This window comes from Larus michahellis, chromosome 12, assembly GCF_964199755.1.
Source record: "Larus michahellis chromosome 12, bLarMic1.1, whole genome shotgun sequence".
Lineage (NCBI taxonomy): Eukaryota > Metazoa > Chordata > Aves > Charadriiformes > Laridae > Larus > Larus michahellis.
The window spans coordinates 8,487,666-8,506,550 of record NC_133907.1 but is presented as its reverse complement, the minus strand read 5'-3'; positions in this window follow the sequence as shown (position 1 = coordinate 8,506,550).

Genomic DNA, 18,885 nt, shown 5'->3' with positions numbered 1-18,885 from the left:
TGCCAGGGCCACCCCATGTCTGCCAGGGCCATTTGGAGATCTCGGGTTTTGTCCAGAGGCCCCTTCACATGGCTCAGGCCACGCACAGCCTCCACATACTGAGCCGAGCTAATCAGGAAATAAAACAACATCCACAGGTTGGTTTTGTTGAAATTTCAGGTGGATTTTTCCCAGTCTTTTTTCTGCATGTCCCCACAACAGCTGTGCTGGCACATAGAGGCAAGAGTGGTTAAACCCAGCACTATTACAAGCACAGACGTGGGTATATAACCAGTGACCAGCGGCACATTGAGCTACGTGTCCCGGCAGATCCTGCGCTGAGGCTGGACACAAGTCTCTCCTGCTTGGGAGCAACGTAGCTCCTTCTGCTTCCGAGGTGGGGAAACAGCCTCATTTTTCACAGGTACAAATTGGAAAAAACGATACACTGAATTTGAAGAAATGCATTTTGTGTAAATATCTTTTACCTTCTCCTGCCATCCACCTCCCCTGCTTCTTCTGGCATAAACTATTGCATTCCTTTAAGATTTATGAAAGATTATTTGAGTGAGAAGTGAATGTCTCAGCAAATGACTAACTGACCTTCCACCTATGATCATGACCCTAAACCAGATGAGCCTTTTGAAGAAATATTTTGGATTCAGTTAGGAAATGGCAGAGTAATTGAAACAAACTTGGCGGGGCTGCTCAGCACTCTGCAAGGACAATGCTGTGGTTAGGAAACCTTTGTCTACTGCTCTGTCTTCTGGAGTTAAGTTAATGGTCGATTTTTCCACATACTAGACAAGACACAAGGAACTTTTCAGACTGTAGTGGTAATAAAAAAAATGAGTCATTTGTTTAAAAAAATTATTTCATGTCCAGAAAATAGCTTTCATCAGGTCTATAAATCAGCTACAAATTAAAGCACTTGGAAGTTGGTTTTCTTTTTTTTTTTTTTTTTTTAATTGGCTTACAGTGGGTATCTGTCCATATTTCTGAACAGGGAACAACGAGTATCTAAGAGTTTATCTTTTAGCCTCACAGGAGATACCCGAGCATTCAGATAACCAGCAATGCCTGTATTATAGACCTTCATATAAGACGACAGAGGTAGGAACACCAATGCTGTGAGATGCTGCAGAGTAAGGAGAGAAACTGAGCTTGGAGACTACGTAAATGATGGCGCTTCAAAATTCTCAACGGTCTCTGAGCCAAAGGTCTCAAACACAGACAAAGTTTTCTATTACCTCTATGAACAAAAGCAGGTTTTGCTTGACGTTTAGTCTTTGGTCACTCCTCAGTGGCACTACCGATGCGGTCAGAAGTTATCTGCACAGACACACTTGACAGTGCTGTGCAGGGCTGAGTTTTGCTGCCACTTATTGGGAAATATCTCTAGAGGAAAAGGCTTCAATGCTGAACAGCATCCAAATTATTTCTTTGCTTTTTACATTTAAAACAATGATGTTAACTAGGAAAAAGCAGACGAATCTCAAAGACCGATTTCATAAAAGGATTGACTCGGGCAAGAAAATCTGAAGTGAAGAAAACTCTCCGTTTAAGACACAATGAGTTTACAGGCTATCACTAATTAACCCAATTTACAAACTGGAATTCAGCCCACTGCCCTGGGCAAAGGGAGCAGTTTGCACCATCTAAGTTTTGAAGAAAGATATTTTGAAAATGCAGTAGGGAGTGACATGCACAGACCTCAGTGAGACCAATATTCTTGACCTCATTAGGCTTTTTCCTTACTTTCTTTCTCCTCTTTTTTTTTTTTAATTGTCCAAGTGTTTCACTTCTGATTAACCTTCAATATTATTGCCGAAAATGGGCTAGCTTTAAAATTCTAGGCTTACTCTCTTTTTTGCATGTTTTAAACTAGGGGAAAAAAAAACCCAACAATTTGTCACAAACAGCAATAAGATACAGCTATAGTGCAAGGTCTAGTTGGACACTTTAGTCATATGACCTTCATATCTTTGCAAGGATCTATTGTTACATTCCATTTATTTTTGTCAATATTGACATCTGACCATGGACACAAAATGATCTTTTTTTCTTGCCTATACTCTCCTGTCCAACTTTGCATTAAGAAAGCAATTGAAAAGCCTAATGCATGGAAAGTGAATCTTTTGTATTCACTATAATGCCCAATTTTTCCTTTGGAGTTACCAAAGCTGTCCAAACAAGAGCTAGATTTTCCCTTTCAGGAGAGAATAATGGAAACTTTAAATGAAATCAGAAGGTTACTTGACCTGTTAGAAACTCCGAGGTAAAACTGATGTGAAATTATAACGTAAAGCCATGGGAGGCTGTTATATAAACCGTAGCGCATTACGCAATCTCATATTTTCAACAGAGCTAAAAACGAAAAAAGCTCAGAAACTTGGAAGTATTATGCCAGCTGCTAAACTATCATATTTTGTGTTGCTGCCAGGATGTGAACCCAAATATGATTTTATTTCCATTTACTCACAGTGAAAGATTGATTATGAACAATCAGTCTAGCATAAGGCCTTTCAAGTAACTACGAAAAACATTGCTGCTTGCAACTGAATTTCACACACCACTTTGCAAGAGTCCTGAGTACACCCTGCTCTTCTCAACACACATTTCCACCCCAAGAGCAAAACCTCAGCAGCATTTTTACATGCATCAAGTCCTAAATGTGACATAGAATTTCAGACATTTAGAGCCCAGCTACAGCACCGACATAGGACTATTTGAAAACAGTGATTCCACCCAAGAGAATGCAATCCCTCCTTGCGCATGCCTTCCCAAACTCTGGTGGGAGAATGGGAGAATATAGTGAAACAGAGAGGAAAAAAAGCTGATTTTCACCCACTTCAGCAGATCTAAACCCACTGAACATGCAATAGAGATGAAGTTGGTACTTTTGCTCCAGGTTAGCTTGGAGTGTGCTACATAAAACACCATGTTAGTGGTCAAATCCTAGAACTGAATCAGAAGGAACAGCATTACTGCATTAAATCTTCTTCTGTCCCCCTAATGTTCTGTGATAGACATCCACAAAGAAGGGAGGTTGCACTGTCTGTGGCTTTATACAAGAAAGCAAAAAAGGGAAAAATTGTGTTTGTAGCTAATTTAGCAGCAAAACCATTTAACATCAGCTTGTCTCTCTGCTGTACTTGTTCAGCAAGGCAGAGTCAGGGACATCCGAGGCGTTGCTCGAACTCATCATAGCTAGAGAAGGAATCGCCCTGTTAAGATTGCTCCAAGTCCAGACCCAAACTCTGAATTATGCCATGATTACAGAACCGCATGCTTCTATGGCTAACTAAAAATACCTTTCCTTTAAAGAGAATTATTTTGAAGATGAGGAGTGATACATTAATATATTGCTATACATTCAATGCACGCTCATACATTTTCCAGCATTATACAAATAGGAACATATGACTTTGTCTTGATCTGCCTTTCACCCAAACGAGTACATATTCTGAACAGGCAACATGGGTGCAACACAAATCTTTTGATATAGCCATGGAACACCTCACATGCTTTGGGAACTTTTTGTTAAAAATAGGTTACCAAAAAAACCCAACCAAAACCCCACCATATTTCAACAACAAATAAATATCTTTTTATCACACAAGAATTAAAGGAATGGGTGATACTGTCACTGCTTAGAAGGGTGTTTGCCCTTTAAGCCAAGTGCCTTTTTGTCTTTCTACATGCATTTCGCCACCATTTCTTTTTGATGAAAGTGTTTGCTCCCCCAGTTCTGTGCATTAGGTTGACAATGCACAGAATTGCCAGACAGTTTTGTCGCTTATGCCATAGACTTTACTATTCCTTTGAACCTTGCTCCGCGTAAAAGAAGTTTTTCTTAATAAGTAGTTGTTCGTCCTTTGATATGCACATCTGGATGTGCCTCTTATCTGCAACATGGTAATGCTGCTTCCTGAAGATAATGATAAAAGAACAACTGCAAATAACCAAAAAAAAAAAAAAAGGAAAAAAAGGAAAAGACAAGAAAAGCCCAAAATGCCTTCAGATTTTTTTTTTTTTAAATTATCGGGGCGGAGAAAAGGGGAAAACTATCTCCCCTCATTTTTTTGGCCTTTTATAGTAGCAAAACAAAGCCCCAAACCCTGACAGATTTACATGCAGGAACAAACAAAAATCCAAACCCTGAAAGATTTACCCACAGGAATCAATGGCATTATAAGTGTGATGATACATAATGTCTTTGAAAAGTCTTCTGTAGCTCAAATAAGACCTTGTTTGGCTCTCAATTTGCTACCTATAACAAATAATAACACAAATATGAATAATCACCAATTCAAACCCGTATTTCCCAGTGTAGCTAATGAGGAGGAAAAACCTCTATGTCTGGGACCGAGTTCTTCCGTGTATGATGCTGTACTGTATTTTCATTCATGGAATTTGCAATATTTTCCTTAACTTTTAGACTGAAACTGTTTAGCATCTCTTTAATCATGCCTCCACCAGTTCTCCAATCAGTTCCTAATCTCAGTTTCTCCATCTATTTTCACCTCTGGGAGTTGAGGGAAAGGGTTGGCGGGGGCAGGACGAAGCCCACTACACACAATACACCGCCAAACCGCCTGATCTGAGGCCCCAGCGCTTCCCTGCATAAGGTGTGATGTGCCTTTTCACTGACTGCCTGAACCAAAGTGCTCCAAATAAAAAGTTTCCAGGTCCCAAAGTTAAGCCAAATCGCCAGAAATCTCTGCTTTCCCCATGACACGCAGCCGAAGCAATTCCCTTATCTCTGTGGATATTTCACAGCCCCTTTTCCCCAGGACAAATCAGGAAATAGCAAGTCAAACTTTTCTGGTCGCTACATTGAGTCGTTATCCCTGGCTGCTGCATATCCCCGTACAGCGACGGATAAAATACGAACAGCAGAAACTCTGCTCCTTATAAAACTCTGTGCCGCAACCGCAGGGCTGCGGACGGAGGTGCCGTTCCCAGTACTGTGAATGCACCAGAGATTGTGGTGCCGGACCCTTCTTAGCCTTACAGATAACATTCATGAATTGATCCCTCATTAGTATGCAGCAGGCATGGGAAAATGATAAACTCCTATTAACACTGTCATGGCAACTGAAAAAATGGCTGCTTTGGAAGAACAAGGTCCACAACAGAAGAAAAGCAAAGGCCTCCTTCCTTTCTTCTGTTTGACATCTGTTGTTTAACATACAAAATTGTATTATAGTGACACACACTAGCGCAGGCGTAGTTAAAGGTTTGTCAGTGATTGTTATCATTATCAGCTCCTATTTTCAGGGCTTATGTGGCTCATCTCTGAAATTTCGCTCCGGGCTGCAACCTGTCATACAGGATTTCAGCCCAGAAGCAAAATTTATTGTACAGATTTTGTCTGGATTCTGGCTGAGCAGAGAACAAAAAGAAAAGTGGCCATTAATTAATTCTCCTTTGTGACAAAACCTTAGAAAATATACTGTACTTTTTTTTTTTTTTTAAACTAAGTTAACTGAAGAAATTTAGAACCCCAAGATCTATTTAAAAAATCTCATAAATTTTCAGGGTGACAGGTACCTAAGTCAACTAGACACATTATATTTGTTTACTGTTAAAACATTATCAATGTGTAATTTATGTATTTTATATGAGTTACAGTTTTGTCATAATCTGCTGAGTTTACTTCCAGAATAAACTGTTTGTGCCATTTCCTACTGACCTTGTGGTTCATAAAGTGGACTTTTACCACATATAGATAATACTTTGGATTGTACCTGACTTTGTAGTTCTGGTGACCTTGGGGCTCAATTTTCTTGTTTTTAAATGGAGGACAATTACCTACAGTTATAAAATATTTCATCTGTCACCCAGTGAAGAAAAATAAGTGCTAAGTACTGTCACGGAGTTCCAATTGATTGGTCAGAGATTCAAAAGGCTAATAATTAGTCTCCTTTCCTCGTTAACTGAATCAAAACGAGGGAAATCCATAGTCTGTGATGCTGTTCTCATGAGGGGCTGTGGGAGGGGAGGGTCCCGGCTGGCTCCTGACCACCTAGCCCCGGCTCTGGACCCCTCCAGGGGCAAATTTAATTCCCCCAAGCTGGCATAAAAACCCAATTCCAGTAAAACCATGGGGGGCAATGCGGAACCTCATCAGCAAGTCTGTGTCGCAAAAGCCCAGACCTTGGCACCCTCAATTACAGTTTGACAGCAAAAAAAATAAATATTAAAACTCTTATTAATGCCAGGCTAGTTTCACTTGGGCCAATTCCCAAGCTGGTTTGTAGCCTGGACACCCCACACCCCCCTCCTCCCAAAACAGGGGAGCGTGATGTGCTGCGGGTTATCCCAGCGCCCGCTGGAGTGGTCCCATGGGGGTCTCCCTGCTGGTTCTCGTGGCAGCCGGTGTCCGGGCAGCCTAGCTGTCACCTGAAACTGGTCTCTAATCAGGGCCCAGTAACTGAAAAATACATAATTAAAGAAATGCCTGCCATAATCTTTGATATTTGTGTTGGGGATTATTGTTACCCAGGCTGTCTAAAACACCCCAATGTGCAGCCGTGTGCTCAGTTACTGTCCCACACTTCTCGCCCAGCGGTGGCCATGACATCCGCGCCTGGCCTCCGCTCACAGGGTCCGGCACCAGCACAGCTGTCTCTTGCTTTAGCCTGTTAACTGGTACATTTACAGGATTAACTCTTCTTCCAGTGCTTTACGCTTATGTATTATGGGCTGAGATGCTGCTAAAGACGTGACAGAAGGGGGAAAAAAACAACCACCACCAACAAATCTATCAGTATCGGGGATCTGGTTTAGATTTTATCCATGTCTCATCTTCTTCATTTCCATGGATCTGGGGCAGAAAGTTCCTGTTGACACAAAGGCCCTTCTTCCCATGGCCTCCTGTCCTTCTTTCAGAAGATCCATTTTCTTTTAAATACAGCCTTCTCTCCTCCCGCTAATCACACACATTCATCTTACCTAGGTTGCCTCTCATCACTCTCAGCTGCAGCAAGACCCCAGGATTTTCTGGCATTAGGGCACCTCCTTTTTACCCAAGGAACTGCTACGGGACACTGCATCAGACAAGACTATGATATCTTTAACAGGTTTTTACACGAGCTGCAAATGATTTACTTCCCCTACCTTACACAACTGCATCTCTGTTATCTTTTGAAAAGAACTCTGGAAAACCAATAAATTTTGCTAATTATGAAATTTGTGTGAAATAAATCACTTTGTATCTGTGAAATTTGGTGATTAGCATGCCAAAGAGCGACATACGCCGCAATACCATCTGCATCTTTCAGAGGTCTATAAGAAATGCATTTTTTTTTTCTGTGCACCTGCATCTATTAATTGCTTTCCCACAAGAACTCCCTCTCCTTAAGACTGAAGCTGTGCTGTGTGCAGATAAATGCGCACAGAGGTGATCTAATTTAATTTCCCCTCATTAATAGCCTTCCTCCATGGCAACATATCAACTGTGACAATAAGGACACCTGAGTATACACATATTCTGTGCAGTCTCCTCACAGGCAAAAGCACGTCAAGCTTATTAAATGAAACAAAAAGAGAATTTTTAAATGTGTTTCAAGCAGTTTGTTGAGAGTTACTTGATCAGGGTAATATTTCAAGCAGAAGGCACGGGCTTGTAGGCAAAACCTAGAAGACGGGCCTAGGGTTTTAGCTTTTTATAGCGGTTGCTAGATCTTCATTGCCCCTGCAAAGATGTTAAACAAAGGGGGGAGAAGGGCTGCCTCCTCCTAACACAGCTGAGGGAGGAGGCGGCAGCAACTCACCAGCCGAATAAGGGCCAGGGCCAGAGGTGTGAACCCAGCACTGCCATCCTCCCATTACTCTCACCCAGTTGTTAACTACAATGCCGCGCTATTTAAATGCTAATATTATTTAGCATGAAACAATCATTCAGGTTGGAGTCCCGGATTTTCTGAGGGAGGGGGGAAAGAAAAAAGAAACTTTTGAAAACATTGCCTTGCTGTTCCCCAGGAGAGCTCCTCACTCGTATGTATTTTGGGAAGGACATGCTGGCACTGCCTCACAGTTGAGGGTTTTTCAGTTCTCTACAGTTTCAGCTAGACCTTTGTTAAATATAGATAACTTTTGCTTTTACCTATTTTTCTGTCCTTCATCCGAGTGCAATTTTGCAGGTTTTCTTTGTGTCAGATCCCACAACACTCCTACACTCTCTTCATTATTTTTCAGGGGAAATCTGGAAATGGAAAACCCATCACAAATGGAAAAAGTGCAAACTCCAAGTTGAATTCCATTGTGTTACCAAATTTGTGACGAGGAGAGGAAAAAGGAAGGTCACAAAGCGTACTTTTGTGTCTGACCATTTCTTAGATAGCAGTTTCTTTACAGCCTGCGTGTTGAATATCGCACCACAAAACCTGCCATTGTTCAGAGCCCAGTGGCTGGTCCAGGCAGACGACAATCAACACTAAAAGAAATCATCGCTGACATTACGAAATCAACACTAAAAGAAATCTTCGCTGCATAGAAATGCTGTGCTCAGTTTGCACCACTGGAGCTAAGATAATGCACAAAAAAGACACTAAAGTCTGCTACTGTTCAGAGAAAAGAACAAAACTCGAAGCCTTTGAGGTGACCAGACAGGAAAACCTAGTCAGATGAAGAGCTGAACAAAACTCACAACTTCCTCCTCGCAACACTGACATCCTGGATTTAGAAATTCCTTTCTCAAAGCAATTTAATTCCCTTCAGCCTCCAAAAAAAGAAATCCTGAAAGCGTAAATATGCTCCCTTAGTCCCCAGTAGCTGCCGAATGAAAGAGATGCTGCTTTGCTGGCCACCTTCCAGGTGGAAATGATGCTCCTGGTTTCTAGAAAGGGGGAAAGAGATTTGGAGACAACTGCACAGATCGGGCGATCTTCTGTCATCCCAGCTCCCAGCTGGGTGGGAAGGAGCTGGGAGAACTGGTTGCCCTGGTCCTGGTACATCCTGCCTTGTAGGTCTGCCCTGGAGCTACAGGCATTCGATGCCAAGACTCACAGAGCGTTTGTCCAAAAATAATACAGACCTCAGCAGGGAAAGGGAAATAGAAAGGAACCGGAGATTTCTCTCCCTGTCCCCCTTTTGGCTTTCTGTAGTTTGAACCAGAACAATATTTTGCGCTCCCCTTCTCCCTCCCCATTCCCTGGTCTGGTAAATGTCTACATGGTTTGGGAGGGAAACTGCCAACCTTCCCTGCAGGTCTGAAAATTCAGAGCACCATCCCAAAGCCCTCTGAAGACAATCCGTCTTTGTTGTCAAGCTTTCACAGTTTCAGTGAGCTCTGGTTTAGCCCATGGACAAGCCGCTTTCACATTTATGTGTGCTCTGAAACTTGATGAGAGAAAGCTGCTTGGTCTGGATCTAAAGCACGTTATTAAACTTAAATAAAACAACCAAACCAATCATTGCAACTTTCTGTTTCCAAATGAGATCTTTGGTCCCAATTCTGCAGACTCAGGAGGTTGAAAGATCTGGGAAAAACACACTTATCTACAGTGAATACAAGCCCTGAGCTTGCGAAGACTCGTGTATCGCTAGTTCCCATGCATTTTTGTTTTCGAATTACGCAGTATTTCCTTTAAAGAGTTTGTGAAGGAGACAGTACCCCAGTGACTTTTTTGGAGCCAACAGAAGCAACACAAGTTGTGCAGCAAAATGAATTTTCATTGATGTGATAATCTTATGAAATACACTAATATGTAAAGCAAATCTAAATTTATTCCTTCAGAAGATAATCTGTTGCATTTAGCCCTGGTGGCAGTGCGATCAGAGCTGCGCACAGCTTATACTTTTCCTACAGAGAAATAAACTAAATGCAGTTTGAAATTAAATTACAATATTGGGAACTTATCCAGTACTAGACATTACTTCATAGCGTGGCACAAATTAACGGAAGGATTTGCTTTACAGGGTTTCCACTCTGAGAAGCGACCATGCAAAAGGCATCGCTGTGCCATGCAGCTCTGCCTCCGGGGCCCTATTCACTCATACAAGTGTTCTCATTTCAGCATGTTTCCATGGGTGTCTGCATAATTATTCTTGATAAATGGTGGTCCAGGACAAGATCTATCTTTTGGAAGGTGTTTAAAATCCCACCGGATAACTCCAGTGGCTAAGGTACAATTTTACTCCTTTTAGCTTTGCAGGACAACTTTCCTCAGCACTAGAATAGTTTATGGAGTTACAGCAACCGGGCCAGCACCTCTGTTTTGAAGGCTAGACAGAGAAGAAAGCAGATCCCTAGATCCCTAAAAACAGAAGGAGGGAAGAAAATTTATTTTGCCTTTCTCTGTAGCTGGTAGGACTTTATGGTTTATGTCAAGGGCATAAATTGCTCTTTGCCAGAGGCAAACACCGGGGTTTATTCATAGTTACCCCCAGTTTGGGAACTGAACAAATGCTCTGCAGTAAGCACGTCCTTGGCACAATTTTTGTGACAGTGTTATCACACTGGTATGTTCAAGCCATCAAATTTCAGTCATGAAAAATGCCACCTTGTCATGCCAGTTTTACAGGTAGTACCTAAAAAAAAAATCTCAGACTTGCATTCCCAGTGTCGTTGTTATTATTCCAGTGTGCATCAGCAGACCTGTTTCACAGCCTGTAACCATCTTTGAATTACATATTACTCCAGAGGTGCTTGGGGTCAGATGGTAACTGCATTTTGTGTTACAGAAGTTTCAAAACGAAAAAAAAAAAAAAAAAAGGCTGGTAACTGATGGTGATGAAAGATGCTAAACTGGCAGCTTAAAGATGGAACGTGCACTATGTACCTAGAAATAACAAGGGTCCCTAAGGTCAGCCCGACTTGTTCTATCCCAGGGGGGTCCAGAAACTCCTTAATAATATTGCCAATAACAACAATAATAAAAATATAGTACCCAGTAGTTAGAATGAGACTATCAACGTCTTAGAATAGGCCGTTAAACAGTAAGCAAATGAGAACGGCTGTCAGGGATTGCTGCATGCCCAGAACAAACTCACATCAGAGACCTAATAACACCAGGAAGTTCCCTTCTGGAGTTATTCCTCTATAAATGTCATCTTTTAGGAAGGAGGTTACAGCGATTTGTTCGTTTTACAAAACGCAAACAGTACTTAGGGAGGCACCTGGTCCCTTGAGGAAGGTGGCTTTTCTTAGTGACTAAGTCGGACATCTCTGCTCAGTGTGCTGGTTTCTGCAGAGCCTGCAAAAAAATATCTCCCAGCAGTTTTACACCATGCGAGGAGCTCAGGGGCCACCTCCAGGCAGTGTCTCCACCGTTGGCCAGGACACTGCAGGAGGGGCTTGGTGAGTCTGAGCAACCTGGAGGACTTGGGTTTAAGTAGCTGAGGAGGAGAAGAAAACAAAATATTTTGAAGAAACCTAAATATTTCCTAGCCCTCAGCATAACCCTGTCAGCAGGGAGGCTGCAGAATGCCACTCGGAGAAAGTCCTCTTTCTCATATCCCCTCAAGCCTCTTCAGCCAGGCCGCTGGAGGTGGCATTGAAAAAAAAGGAAAATTCTTAATCTAGAAGATCTCCTCCCTCTTTAATTTTCCCAGTTTCATGGAAGTGGGTGCAACACCTGAAAAATACATTTCAAGCCATCCATCACACCATGATTTAATGTTCTGGACTTAAACCATAAGACAAGAAAGGAAACAAAACCAAAATAACACTACACATCCTGCTTTACAGTCACTTGAGTCCCTTAAAAATGGCCAGAAACATGCAAGAACTTCATATAGTTCCTCATTATCCTGTGGAGTTTATCATATAAGTTTCCTCTGTATATCTCTGGTCACCTACTAGCTGAATATCTTTTAAAAATCAAAGCCCACCACTGTGGGAACACGCTGTGAGGTCTTCCTTACAGCATGGACAAAACACCAGGTCCAGCCTCACAGAGATCAGCGCTCTTGCGACAGTTCAGGGGAAACGTCTCTGTACGTGAGTCATTTTAAAATACACGAGGAATTTAAAGAGCCTCAGGTTAGCCGAATAATCTGAGAGGATACCACGACTTCATTAAACCCATGATGCATGTAGTAATTCACATCACATCATAAAAACTGAAGGGGACCAAAACCATCCTGTTAATTAACTGATTTCGCCACTAAAGTTTTTCCCTGCCCTTGTATTAATAGAGACCTTGAAGTCTGTAATGGCTGTGATAAGATATTTGGTTACATTGATGTAATGTACTTTTTCTTATCAATATGCAAACAGGACCCTAATCTATTTATCTCCTTCACATTTTATTTGGGGGATGGGGGCAAGGAGGGTTGTCTCTGAAGGTTGCTTTCAAACATTGGTATCTAATGAAACCAAGCTGACTTCTCAAGTAGTAAGAATTGTTATGTGCAAAGAGGATTGTTTTATTTTTCAGCAGTATTTTCCAGGTTTAATCACACAATTTTTGAAACAGGCTGCAGTTATACGCAGGATTCACCTTCTGCAGAGTGCCTGTGCGTAGGTCAGCCATTTCAAGCACCCTTGTCAAAATAAGGCATAGAAATGCACAGATGTCCCTTGGGAGACCTAATGTATGAGGCTAAGTACATAATAGTCTTTAATTTTTCAAGGGGAGAAGTCACTTTGGAAGATGCCGGGAGGGTTAATGCCAGGGAGCCACTGACATCCGGACAACTGCAATCAATTCATTTCAAGAAAAGTACAGTGGTTTGGATTGCAGGAAACATTGATCTGGGCAATAACAGCTCCTCCGTGCCACCCCCCCCCCCCTTTCTGTGTGTTTCTCAGCTCTGTCCTGTGTCTGACTGTAAATCCTCAGCATGGGGACAGCGTTACCAACATACACTCTTGAAAAGGTTGGAAAGGAAGCCAAATAAAGCAGAAAAAGATAAACCAATTTTTTTTCCCCCATCCATTTTCTCTCCATTTGTTTGCTATTCCCTATCGCCGCTTAAAAGTCAGGCATTTTTTTGGTCTAACAGATCATTGCCAAATCCCACACCTCATGCAAGTGAAAGCACAACAGAAAATCTTGCACCTGCGGAGGGAAGGATGACCTTCTGTACTCATATTTTCACAATTTATTTAAAGGCAGGTCCTACTCTATTTTTATTTGAATGATCAAATCTTCCTCTTGCTCTGAGGGAAAAAAAAATATCAAAAGGTAAAGGTACTGAGATATCTTTTAAGTCATCTTAAGCCAGAGTATCTCAGCAGGGAAGCCCTGTAGGCTGTTACCGTTACAAGGACCATCTGTAATATCACTGAACCTCAACTGCTCCCAGTCACTTACAGTTATCCCTTTTCTCTTTAGTCTCTTCTTCTCAAAATAATAGCAAATTGATGGTGCGTATTTTCTGTCTGCTTATCAGGGGATCATTTGAAGTTGAGCCATCTAATCCTGAAGATTTTTTAGCTAAACAAAACTCATGCACTTTATTGACTTGGACTGTGGCACGTAACCACCAGTCTGAGCTGGGACTGGTGGACAGCCACCATGCCCTTGGGGAATGCAGCGTTTACTATCTGGGGCTGCAGTCCACCTGGGTGGTTACCAAACCGTATGGATTCTGCATTTTCACTGCAGAATTTTCGCTGCCGCTCTGCCTTGCACCCTGGGAGATCCACTGTGTGATGCCCAGCATGCCATGCTTCTGTTTCATCATTTAAACAGTTCAAATATTTATTGTTAAAATATCTGTAAGGAACAACACAGTATATAGCCCTGGTAGATTATCTGGGCAAAGAACTGCCATCACTCAGAAGTCTGCACCTTTTTCCTAGCTCGACTGGTCAGCTTCCAGCCACTAGATTTTCTACTTTCATTTAAGAGCTCTCTCTTTCCTTCTGTGTAACAGGTGAATAAACTCCTCTCCCCTCCCATGACGCCCTCCACTGCATGCAACCAAGAATCAAATCACCACTTTTGGCCACGCCATCTCAGAGAAGGCAGAAACTCAGCTTATTTTCCTCTTTTCCTTTCCAAACCTTGGAGGCAGAGGGTACAGGTGCCTGTCCTGCAGCCTGGCTGATATATTAATAACAGCAAGTATTAATTATGCTACGGTAAGACATGTTTGCCTGTGCTCATCTTATGATTCACAATGCTCTGAAGCAGTCATCTGTTCTTTTTATTTTGCAGCGCTCAGTCAAGCCATGCGTTATCTGTAATCTTTAATCACTAATGTATTTATATAAGAGCAGGCATGTGCATGGGAGGCACAGGGAGCTCGGGCAGACAGGGGGTGGCAGGAAAGGAGGACACGTTGCATCCATGGCTGTTCAGCTGTTTCACAACAGGGGCGATGCTACCGAGAGAGACCACGATGGTGCACAACGTTCTCTGTTGACTATGAGAACAAGTCTGTTCTCATTACAAGAAACCACAAATAATAATTCCAATATAATGATTCAGGGATCCCACATTATTTTCTTTAAATCTGTTTCACTATACTGGAACTCAGTAGAAGATCAATATTCTAAAAGAGTGTGGTAGGTCTTCGCCATGTCAGACAACCTCAGCAGACTTTTACCTGCTCCCTCTTCCTTCATTTGGATTTGGTATTATTTTACCCCATTTTTCACTCATACTTTGCAGGCAAGGACAATAACAGAGCTTGTAAACAGGGAGAAAAACAAAGCCTGTGGAGAGCATGTCTTGCAGTTGCTCTTAGTGGAATTAAATATGGATAGCAGGGAAAGAGAATATTTCCAGTAAACCCACTGGCTCCAGTTCTAGGAACTGGCTACAAAAAATTAATTTAAGAAAGTGTAATTAAATCCACGGACATTCTGCAAACAGAACAAAGGTTGAAGAGTTGAGAATTTTTCCACAGAAAAGTTGGCTATATACAGATGAAATCACACCTGCTTTGTGGCCACTCCCGCACACACAGATGGATCATTCCTACGTTTTGAGGATTTCATTCTGAATAGACCTTTAGAAACACGAGAACACACTCATTGAAATTCATAAGGTGTATAAATCCCCTTCATCTGAGGAACAGGCAGTGTTTGGTTCGCTTCCAGCAGAGGACAGAGAAAACATTTTAGCAAGTTTCTACTGACACCTGCAAACACATGCGTCCTACACACACCTCCGATCCCGACAAAATGAATGTTTTCTCACCCTGCCATATTTTCCCAGGGAGATAAATGTGGTTTCATAATGACCAGTTATCTGCAGCACTGCTGAGTTAGTGAACTGTGGAGGACACAAAGGTTTCCAAAATATTGTACGCAGAAGGAAGACGTAATGGGTGGCTGCAGAGGAGGACACCCTGCAGAGCCCCTCGCTGCCTCCAGCCCCCAGCACGCTCCCCGATGGCTTTGGCCATGGCCTTGGCCTCCCAAAAACATCCAGGGAAGCCTTGTAGCCACTACAGCCCCCACAATTAAAAATTTATTTTATGTGCATTTATAGATGGTTTGTCAGGCTGCAAAGGTTATAGAGAGACCACTTTTGTGGGACTCTGCTCTAGAGCTCCTGTTGTCTCCTGTGGATCCCAGGGATGCTGCGGCGGGGAGCAGGGTGTTTTCTTTTTCAATGCTAATCTCTCCTTTGTGATTTCTTAGTTAAATCTTTGGCTGCTCTGCTACTCAAAAGCCAGTATTTGCATTTCTCAATCATAAGAGACTATTAAGTATGTAATTTCTACATTAGTTGCCATTCACCGTGTTCAGATGGGACACTGTTTTACAGCGCGCAGTCCCTAGGTCACTGGAACCCCAAATCTCTTTGCTTAGACAGACCGTTGGTCTTGCACAAATACAGATGTGAACGTTACTGCCTTGCCACCAAGAAATTATTTTTGAGCATAATGCTTAAGAGTGTTTACAGTTCAAATACTAACAAAACATTTAGAGGTACACATTTCAATACAGTATATGGGAAACACCTGGCCTCAGAAACATTTGGGTAAAAATTGCTGTCAACCTTCTGTTTGTCAAAAGGGTATATTTATCCTCTGACTTTTTGTCATGACCTCTGCATTCTGAAATGAATTAAAGGTTTATGTGCAGGAATGCAGAGAGCAGGAAATCAGGAAATAGCATGGGAAATGGCTTTCCTGTCCCGTTTCACTGCTTTACGTACTGTAACGTCATCGAGTGCAGAGATTCTGTCAGTTTATGTTGGCGTCCTTAATTTGGGGTGTGCATGTCATATTGCTTTGTTCTCTGCTTCTGGAGTACCAAGAGGATCTATTTATTAAAGGATAGAGTGTTTTAATTTCAGTACAAGACAGCAAGAGACATGTTCAGATTTCAATGGTGATTCGCTTATGCGGTTACTGGAAAACTAGACATGTTTCAGCTAGTTAGACACAATTAACACTCACTTTGAACCATTTGCCCTTGCATATATTTTTAAAAGTAAAAGCAGAAAGATCAAGCCTACCCAGGAAGCAGATGATTCACCTAGCATTTTCATTTACATAAACTAATTTCTCTAAAGGAATATTCAGTGTGGAAGTAGAGTTCATAAACTCAGAGTGCAAGAAAAGAATTTGTATTTTGTAAACAATTTGCCATAAGACTTCAGTGCTTTTAAGCACTAGAACAAAGAACCAGATGGGCAAAGTGCATGACTTATTTGGTGCTTAACAGCCTTATTGAAATGCATTGAAATACTGAGTTGGGTGGAATTGCTCAATCTGGCTCTCAATGGTAGCAACAGTAAATTGCCTGAATTATTTTCAAGTTGCAGCATTGAACTAGAGGAGATACAATTAAAAAAAAAATTAAACAGGTTTTACGGTGGCTGGATACTTCCCACAAAAACTTATCATTAATATTTTCTGAAAGTAAATGCTGGTTAGTAGAATACGAAATCTACAAATATCTTAAACATCAAAACTCTTTCACTCAAGTACTTAAATATGAGCATCAGGATCCAACTTCAAATTAGCTACACTTTGGCTTGATGGCCTTTTGAATTAAGTAACGTCTGTAGACCTCAATGGCAATGAGGAAAGCTCTGAAAGCAGCAGAACTCACTCAGTACTTTATAACATCAACTTCCTAAAGACAGCCCCGAGACCCTTAATTCTTATTGCCCTTCCTGCTGAATTTGACAAGAATCGCCATATGTGGGACAGTAAGAGAAGGCCTTATACTCAGTTTTCTTAGCAATACCCCACCTGAGAAAAAAAAGGGCCAAATACTTCACTTAAAGAGGATCACAATATGTCTATTAATATTGTGTTCAGCTGAGCTTTTCCTCTGTTAACACAAAATCTATTAAACAAAATCTCAATCTACCTACATCATTCAGCTCCCTCCTCCCCAAAATGGTTTTTGTTATTCACTCTATATATCCCATATCTGGATGGAAAAACAATTGATGCCAATTTTTAATATTTTGGTTTCTGTGCCTTTGTTTTAAACAAATCAACCAATGTGGCTAAAACATGCAGGTTTTCATTCGGCTGTTTAAATAGAGTATTTGGAAGTGGATGGGTGTTTACAGGAAGCTCCAAAACAGGAATGTATATTTTTATGCAGTAATTAGTGATTGTTTAATATACCAACTGGGAAGGCAAAGAACAGCATAAACACATAATTGTTACCAGGCAGGGAGAAGTAGAGCATTAGGAGATAGCATAAATAGTCAAACGTGACCTCAAAAGGTCAAAAGAGAACTAAACAATTTTGTCACAGCACTTGCTTATTTAAGTCAATGCAAGTCCAATTTCCTCTCTGCTGTTTTGCCTGGTATTTTATACTGTCCAGTATTATTCTTATTAGACAGACACACACAGAGAATCAGTTGTCCTGAGTACATTTACAAGTTGTATGCGGCTCTTAAGCAAGAACAATCTAGAGCATTTTGCAAGTCAAAGACAACTATTTTAAACATAACGCCACATAAAATGCTGACCTAAAAATGTCCACGTTATATTAATTTCTAACAATGATTTACTGAGGTCAATCACAATAAAAATGCAAGTCAGCTACGGAGGTATTTTGTAACCTAGTTGATTTTTTTTTTTAACCCCGTTCATGCCACCACGTACAAGATTATCCTGGCACTGACTAGCAACAAAATTTAAAATTTAATCTCTGAAACAAACAATTTTCACTAAATTCATTCGTGTTTTGACCCCCACTACCCTCTGAAAAAGTATCCCCTTTCTATTTCAATGCAAGGCTAGAATTTCACTGTGGGGGAGTAGCCCCTATGTATGAACCACATGGAAGAGAGGATTATTTGGTTACACTTTAAATCATGTTCATTTTTAGAGCCTGTTCTTCATAACAAATAGGGCATTTTATCCTCATATTCTTTCTCTGTCTTTTTTTTTTCTTTTTTCCTTTTCTTTTTTTTTTTTAAAGTTTCCTTGGAGTGATTATAAAAATCACTTAAATCCTGAAGGGGAACTATGCCTCAGTGACAAAACAAATTTGCCACAAATCATTTTACAAAAGAACAGCAGGACTTTAGACCAAACTCGGGAACTGTTCCTATTCATCATTCATTTGTTTTGGAAACTCCACCCTCCTCCTGCCATGTTCAATATCTAATTGGCATTCTGACACTTCAGATAACTAAACATCTGCTGCATGGATGCTTCTTAGAAGTCTTTTGTTCTGTAAGTTGGAGTTCAAGGGATACAACTCACCGATACACTAGATTCATGCCATTGTTAGGGCAACTACTCCTCCTGAATGGAGAGAAAACAGTCAAATAAAAGCATTTTGCACAAATACTTCCCCCTACCCTTCTGATAAGCTTCCTAAGGGGTTAGTGTATTAAAATTCAGATGTCAGAGTACTGCTGCTTCTTAGCTATTTCCGCAGTTTAGGAAGTCAGGGTCTTTGCAACCCTCCTGTTAACAGCTGTTGACAAAAGGTTAATTTCTGTTGCAGTGACAAGCGGGTTTCATCACCGAATAAAACTGAATGCAGATTTCCTTTGCTTTTTTTTTTTT